At 29.9% G+C, this 9,331-nt stretch overlaps 1 pseudogene; it reads left to right on the plus strand.

Annotated features, from left to right (window-relative positions):
- The first annotated feature begins 7,148 nt into the window (after positions 1 to 7,148).
- Positions 7,149 to 8,996, plus strand: LOC120120766 (annotated as a pseudogene).
- Positions 8,997 to 9,331: the final 335 nt, after the last annotated feature.

The following is a 9,331-nucleotide window of genomic DNA, read 5'->3' on the forward strand; positions in this document are numbered from 1 at the left end:
TCTCCTTCATCCAAGTATTTATCAACCACCCCCTTCACCCCGTAAGTTCACTCCTCAATTCCACAACCTCCTTCACCACTCCTCAAAATTTCACCCGTCACCATCTAATATCACCCCTTAACACCCCAACTTCTTTCACCACTTCACCCTCAACACCTCTACTTCTTTCACCACTCCATCTATTTTTCCTTCCACTACCCCCTTATGCCTCTCAAGTGTATCTTCGACTCTCTCCAGTTTCTCTTCGACTCTATCAAGTTTCTTTTCGACTCTTGATTGTCTTTGCATGATTTCAAATTGGATTTTTTTGATATCAGCCAATTCAGACATCAAAATGTCGAAGTTACTATGTTTTCCCTCACCGTCGTCCCACTCACCGTCATCCCCCAATACAACCATCCCTCCTTTCTTCTCCTCTGCCTCCTCTACATCCTTGCCAATAACCTTCAAAATTAAATTACAATATTAAGACATTGATTATATTCTTAATATTATTTAATTACATTTATTACCCTTTCTTGCTTCTTCGCTCTATCCAACTTCAACTTCACCATCACTCTAACCACCTCTTCCTTCCCCCATGCACGGATGCGTGCCACTTCGGTTCTTTCATAAGCCGGCACTGCCTCACAGCCCGACCAAAAATCGAACAGTGCAACCTGCATTTATAATAAAATTTATATTTTTATATAAAAACTTACAAAAAGTTCTTCAACTCATTTACCTCTAAGATTGCTATGCACCCTTTGAGGTATCTCTGGCTGCCCTTTTTAAAGGTGATTATTGATTCAATCAATCTCGAATGGATATATTCAGCCCAATTGAATTCACCCTTCAAGCTTTCATCACAAATGAGCTTCATATGTTCTTTGTTCGTTGACGTATTACCCGTTGGACAAAGAAAGATACCGACAAGGTATAATAGAACTCTGGCCTTCAGCTCATCCCCAACGTAAGATCCACTTTTTATTTCCTCTTCAATTTCAGCATATGTCACCTTATGCTTCAAACCATATTTGGAGGCAAGTGCTTTCCAGTCCTTACTCTTACAGACTTCTACAACACTTTTGCCTTCATTTTCTACCCCCATACGGCTGCACACATGGGATCCCGAGAGGAAATCAAAATCACCATATTTAGCAATACATTGTCTGACATCAAATTGCGCCATCAAGGATCGACACAATTCCCTCTGAATAGGTCGATCCCTTACTCCTACCAACGATCCAAAACCTATTTCTCCCAGCACATTCAACTGACCCTTCTCCTTAAGGTGTTTAATTAATAAATTCACCCTTTTAATGCTGCATTTTGTCGACACTTCCTACATTTTTTAACAATATATAATGTTATAGTTCTTATATATTTTGTATCAAAGTATTTACAAGTTTAATGAATACCTTATTTTCATGTGCTTTCCTCCGTTCTTTGTATTCTTTACTATCATTCATTGACTGTGTGATGTAAGGTTCATTTTCAGCATCACTCATTGAATTCCATTTGGACCTCACATCTTTTGTCACCTAATATAAAACATAAACGTTTCTTAATCAGTACATTAACACTAAATACTACTCAATTTCAATTTCATTTTACATACCGAACCGCTCTGTGTGCCATCTTCCTTCATCCTTTTGCATTCGGCCATACTGTCAACATTTAAAATTTGTAATCAATTTAAAGTTTATCGATACTTAATCCAATTACCATTTCAACAATAATAACAAAAAGACATTGATACTTACTAGAAGTACATATATCCACCCTTTGGTTACTTTCGAGTCTCGGCCTCAATTTCAAAGTCATCTGCTCCACCAACAATTTTCCAACCCATTGACTCCATTTTTCCTTCATATATCAGTTTACGCAAATCAAATTATTTTGTTACATACACTTTATTCAATATACAAATATAAATAACTACTCTTGTGGTAAAACGGTTTTCTTCAAAAGAATTTGAATGGCCACACCAAAATGTGTTGGCATATTTATACAACCTATAATATCATTTTCTACCTATATATTTAATAAAAGTATCGAACATTATATTTTTCCTTGAATATCACTTTCTACCTGCAATCGGTCCCAAATGCTTCTTTACTCCAAAACCCCAAACAACACATAAAAACCCTATCGCGATTACTGTAATAATAAAAAACTAGGGTTTCGACAACATACTTTTCGATTCGACTGCAGCAATAAACAAACAAACTTCGCTTTAGAAACGCCTTCTGAAATGCAGCAACAATTACGCTTCGATTTCAAAAACTCATCCGTTCTATCTATTTTCAGAGGATATTTAGCTTATATTTCATCGGATATGTTATTATATTTAATCGATCAAAATACAAAAGTGTCGATACTTTATGTCAGGTGTCGATACTTTCGAAAGGATAATTACCATATTTCTTTGAAAGTGTCGATAATTTATTACACGTACTTACGAAAGTATCGACACTTTCAATATATCCGGTATCAATTTACCGGTTTTATCATTTTGATACCGGTTTTATCATATTTTTACCTGTTATATCGTTGTGGATAAATAGTTTTTTTTAAAGTATCGACACATTATAGGCGCTAAAACTGCTTCTCTTTTAAATTCACAAAGTGTAGATCCTTGTATAAAGTATCGACACGTTCAATATATCTGATAACGTTTTACCGGTTTTATCATTTTGTTACCGGTTTTATCATATTTTTACCTGGTATATCGTACTGGATCAATACATTTTTTTAAAAGTATCGACACTTTATAGGATTTAAAATTGCTTCTCTTTTAAATTCACGAAGTGTCGATCCTTATATTAAAGTACCGACACTTTAAATGTATCCGGTAGCGCTTTACCGGTTTTATCATTTCTATACCGGTTTTGTCATAGTTTTACCTGTTATATCATTTTGGATCGACACATTTTTAATTTGGATCGACACGAACCGGTAGCACATTTTTTTAATATTTCTTCATGACTTAGACCTACTTTTATAAGTATGGACACTTTTATAAAAATGATATATATATTTTTTAAAGTTATGTAATTTATGTTTCAATTTTTTTAATAGTGTTTCATGTTTTCCACCTACAATATTAATTTAATAATTTCATTTACACAAAAATTATTTGATTGTTTTGATATTTTATAAAATATTATTTAGAATTTAAATTTAACAATATTAACCAAATATAATAATAAATATGTTTTTCACAGTGAAATAAGTATGTACACTTTTATAAAAATGATATATACTTTTTTTAAAGTTATGTAATTTATGTTTCAATTTTTTTAATAGTGTTGCATGTTTTCCACCTACAATATTAATTTAATAATTTCATTTACACAAAAAATTATTTGATTGTTTTGATATTTTATAAAATATTATTTAGAATTTAAATTTAACAATATTAACCAAAGATAATAATAAATATATTTTCACAGTGAAATAAGTATGAACACTTTTATAAAAAGGATAGATACTTTACAATATAACAGGTAAAAATATGACAAAACCAGATTCATTATGACAAAACCGGTAAAATTTACTTGATATGTTAAAAGTATGGACACTTTTATAAAAAGGATAGATACTTACCGATAACCAAAGTTTACCGGTTACCAAATTTTTTAATAGTTTTTCATATTTTCTATCTAAAACATTATTAGTTGTCAACATAATAGGTACCGCTAAACCAAATTTATTAAATACATTTTAATGTATCCAGTAATGCCATATATTAGCCGTATATTAACCCACCTTTCCTGAGACAATCTCGTTTGCCTGCGGTTTAAAGATGCGAGAGGTAGAGGATTGTGTTACACAAAAGGATAAACTGCTTACTTTTTCACTCAACTTTCTTCCTAATCTTATTTTGGTCACTAAAACTAAAAATCTTTAAATTTAATGATTAAATTTTATACATTGAATTTTTTAACACCCCTCCATTTTTTAAATATCATCATGTGACATATTTATTATATAACAATAATATATTTTTATTAATATTTAATTATAATTTAAAATAAAAATAAAAACAAAATTTTAAATTTTACTCTAAATCTCTAATTCCAAAATTTTAAACCTCAAGGGGGCTTTTGGTTATCGGAAAAGAACATTACCAAAGGGAATAATCTTTTCCAGAATTGCATTTTCACATTTGGTTTACCAAAAATATTATTACTAGGGAGTAATCTTTTCTGAATAGTAGTATTTTTTTAGTTAAAATGGTGGGAATGTCATTATATTCAAATTCTTAGGTATTAGATAATTCCCACCGCTTTCGACAAAAATATCCCTAGACTAATGAATTCTTTTTATAATGATCCTTTTCAATTCTTATTTTTTTTATACTTTACTCAAAATTATAAATATAATAATAATATACAAAGAGTCTAATTTAGCAAAATATTAATAAATTTGAGCATTTAAAATTATTTTTTTAATATTCAATATATTATTTTTATAATTTTATGAGGTGAAAAATAATATGATTGTAAAATTTTAATTATTTATAATAATATCTAACTTTAAGTTATTAAAAATAGATCTTATAAATTAAAAAATAATATCTTTATCCACTCAAAATTATAATAATATTATTTTTATATTATATTATAATTTATATATATAAATATGATGCTTTTGAAAATTATTTAAAAAAACAAGTTTAATATACTAATTATAAATATATTTTTTTCTCAAAAATTAGATAATATAACGATTAAAATATCTTTATGAAATTTTATTCAAATATTTATAATTTAATATTAAAATTTAATTTAAAAAAATATATATATCTTAAAGATAATTTAGTAAAATATGCATTCAAGTAATCTTATATTCCTCTAACCAAATACTATAATGTTGCACTCGTACTAAATAAACCAAACAAAGTAATACAATATTCTCATAGTAATGTTACATTTAGTAATATTATTTCCAAATGTAATATTAGATTCCGTAAATCAAACGATTCCTCAATATCTTTCTCTTTCTTCCCAAAACTTACGGACGTTCTTGTCACAAATCCTTACCATAATTCTCATTTTCTAAATTTATTACTCAACTTTCTTCCTAATCTTATTTTGGTCACTAAACTATTTTTTTTTAAATTTAATAATTAAATTTATATACTAATTTTTTTTATCACCCTCCATTTTCTAAATAACATTATGTGACTTATTTTATTAATATATAACAATAATATATTTTTATTAATATTTAATTATAATTAAAAATTTTAAATTTTAAATTTTAAATTTTAATTTACTTTTTCTTCACAAAACCTCACGAACATTCTTTTCACAAATCCTTACTATAATTCTGATACTCCCCGGAAAATTCTACGGTGTGGCACCTTAATATACAGTTAAAAAAGGTACTATCGATTTTGTAATTATTTAAATAATAAAACTGGTAAAAATAATCAAAAATATTGTTATTTTTACCTAAAACATCATTTTTTTAACATTTCCAGTAAAAGTGTCCAACAATAATAAAACCGGTAGCGCCTAATAATGTTTCAGGTCATTTTTACCAAATCCGGTAAAACGCCCAATAATAACAAAACCGACGGTGTCTAATAATGTTTTTGATTATTTTTTACCGATTTTGTTATTTAAACAATAATAAAATCAATAGCACATTTTTTATCCGTATATTAAGGTTGACACACGTAAGCATTTCCCCTCTCCCTCTCTCCTGCCCTCTTCCTCTCTTTCTCTCTCCAACTTCATAGTGTACCTTTCCACCCTCAAATCTTTACTAGTGAATGTTAGATCGGTTTAAGTCGAATCAAAATAATTTTTTTAAATTATTTGAGTTGACGAGTTATATTTTATAACTTGAATTTGACTTAAAAAAATTTCGAACTTAGTCGAGTTGATTTATTCGAGATTACATTTAAATTTAATTATAAATATTTATAATATTATAGTACTATTTGAATCCAATTTAAATGGTTCTCTATAATCATATACAATGCATGTATATTTATTCATATTTTTTATATGATATAGTGATATACATATATCGTGTAGAGTCAAATGATTCGACTTAAACTTTAAAATCAATCTGTTAATTACTAAAATTTGAGTTATTTAAGTTACTATTCGAGTTTATTTATAACTTGATTGAATTTGATTTTTTTTCCGATTTAAGTCGAGTTAATGAAATTACAACTCAAAATCAATTCAAGTTGAATCAAAGCGAAAATTCAATTTTTCTTACCCTACCTTATTGTCTCTAGTTTCTCTCCCTAAGTCCACTCCAATGATAAGCTACTAGTACTAGAAATATAATATTCAACAACTGAAAATTACTAATTTTAATTTGTATATTACTGTAGTAATTTAAATTAATGTTATAAAAATTTATTTATGCATGTCTAAAAATTTCTTTCAAAATATACTTATATAAATATAGATATAGATTATAGATTGTCCCTTCGGGACAACCGACGATATAGATTTATATATATATAAATACTGTAAATTATAGATATGAGAATTAAATATTTACCCTACATACCACATAATTTTACTTTAGAAAGGCTTAGCATAACGAAAATTTAAAATCAAAATTTATAAATATATAGAGAGATAGATCGAGGGAGGGGGTGAGACAATTATCCTACAAATTTTAAATTATTATATTTTAGATTTTTCTATCTGTTTTTTTATTAAAAATTTATTTTCGTTCCTAAAATTTTATAAATTTAGGTTCACCCATAAAATTATAAAAATTTAAATTTTTATCGTGTTATAAAATCTTCTGTCCGTATATGTATATATACATGAGTGGGTGGTAATTATTTTCAACAAATCAAATTTAATTAGTTGCAGTTTATACATAATTTTAGTGCCTTCAATAATTTTTTTCTTGGAATACAATAAGTTGAGAAATACAAACTAGAACCAAATCTCTGGTATCTTAAATTCATTTTAAAACTGAATTAGATGAATTCACTTTTAAATTAAATTCAGTCAGAATATTTAATAAATAATACTTCTTAAAATTCTTCTCAGTAAATGGGTCGATATTGACAAGCCTATTGGGTATTGGATTCAATTCTCTATCCCATTGATGGGCCTGTGGTTTTGAGTGTTATCAAGACTCCACCTCACAACACATCAATTTACCAAATTCATAACTTCTGTTTGGTTTCAAGAAAGCGAAGGAAGAAGAGTAAAAATGGCAGGACGATTGAGTAACGTAGCGTCAAAGATCATGGGCGGAAACGGCATCGTTTCGCGCTCAGCTGCTTCCTCTCTCGCCTTCGTTCCGGCATGGGTCTCCCTGTTGGCAAACACATCGTGCCGGACAAGCCTGTAAGCTTTGATCAATCTATAAGTCCTCCGATTAATTCATCGGTTATATTCAACCAATTAACTGAAAACCCTAAAATATTTTTACTTTTTTTTTACGCTTCAGCTTCCGGTTAATGACGAGCTAATTTGGGACAATGGAACCGCCTTCCCAGAACCTTGCATAGATCGAATCGCTGATACTGTCGGAAAGGTAGGAAATTTTTCCTAGTGTGATTTTGGACTATTTGCAGAAATTGAGATTTTGTTCTCATATCCCTTGCTTATTCTTATGTTTCATTTTATTATTTATTTGCTGAGAATAGTACGAGGCATTGGCTTGGATGTGTGGAGGTTTGAGCTTCTTTGCATCGTTGGGAATATTAGCTTGGTGGAATGATAAAGCCTCTAAAATTCCATTTGTAAGTATAAGAAAGAAACTCTGATTTTTCCTTGGCTCAGTTTAGTTTTCTTTGTAGCCCGTGAATTTCTTCATGTGATAGTAATTTGTATTTGTAGCTTGTGGTGTTTGGGTATCCTTCAAATTTCGAAAAAGTAGAAATGTTGGATATTATTGATTGAATCAGATGCCATGGCACCTTAGTTTCACGCTGGTTGTCTGCTAAGAAAAATTGATGCCATGCTCCAGTCAGCGGTGATCATAGAATTGGGGATCTGATATCTGAATTATGTAGACTATACATGTCATAACTAAAAATTGAAGATATTTGTTTGTCTAGGACTCAGGATTCTAGGCCGCTCTCAGCAACCTTTATAGCTCTAAGAAAGAACATTGCTCAAGGTCATGATGTAAGATCCGTTTCTTTGGTTCTTGATTCCCTTTATAATGAATCGGGAAACATAACCAGAAATGGCGTTTCCTGTTTAACATTGAATTTTTAGATGAGCCCTTGCCTTGGAATGGGGACTACTTTGGTTGTCTGGCTTACTGTTCCACTAGCTGGAGTTTTATATTCATTAAATGTTCAGTTAGCAAAGTTGACAATATGTTTTGGGGTTCGCAAAAGGCACTTGCACTTGCAGGATAGTTTCCCTTCATCCCTGTACTTGAGGGATGAAAGAGCACTACCATGTCACCTTAGATATCTCAAATGGATTGTTTGTAAATGATAATTACAATCTGTGGATATGCCTTCGCTTTTAGGATAGTGAGTACAAAACAGCCAAACATAAGCTCTCTGCTCCAACCGGCAAATAGATATTTTTGTTTTCATAATACTCCAATTGTGGTCTTGAGATATGGCAGATAAAATTTTAATCAATAATGCCTGCATCTGGTTGAGTGGTCTCTGTTTTAGAAGATTTATATCTTTCTATTTCATATATGGATTTTAATTTCTTTTGTTACTGAGACATCAACCTGCGTTTTGTAAGGTGTCCTCCATATCCACAAATGTCTGTAGACAGAAGTGTATTTGTTCTACATTTCTTAAATTTGATTTAAAATTATCGTTGCTTGCTAGGATTAATTAGTTTGTTATACTCTTAAAGTTGTGTTACTTGCTAGCTACATATTTTGATACTTATGCTGATTTATTTTTTTCTCCTACTGTTAACTAGGCACCTAAGGTTTATCCATATGACAACCTACGGGTGGAGCTTGGTGGAGAACCATAGGTTGACTCGTACGAGAAAGTCGTATGGTGTCGTTGTGTTCTTTCATATGTTTCATTTACTTTTGGAACCCAGCGATAAAATAATGTAAACTTGTGGGCTTTTTGCTGAAACAAACATTTTGAACAAATGTGCATGGCCACTTCATCATGTCGTCTTGGGAGACATAAGATTATGATGTTTTTTTAAAGATCATCCGTATAGTTGTACTTAAATTTTCACCAAGAAGAACAGTTTGCCGATTTTCATGTTTCAGAATAAATGGCAAACAAGGTGAAATTGCTTTCTGTTTCCTCTGAAATCATGTGTTGATTAGTTAGAAGCGTTTGCCCACAAACTTGATCATGGGAACTTCTAGGGAGAGAGCTATGAAAAGGTTAAAAAAGAAGGAAAAA

This window comes from Hibiscus syriacus, unplaced genomic scaffold (assembly GCF_006381635.1).
Source record: "Hibiscus syriacus cultivar Baekdansim isolate YM2019G1 unplaced genomic scaffold, ASM638163v2 tig00110347_pilon, whole genome shotgun sequence".
Lineage (NCBI taxonomy): Eukaryota > Viridiplantae > Streptophyta > Magnoliopsida > Malvales > Malvaceae > Hibiscus > Hibiscus syriacus.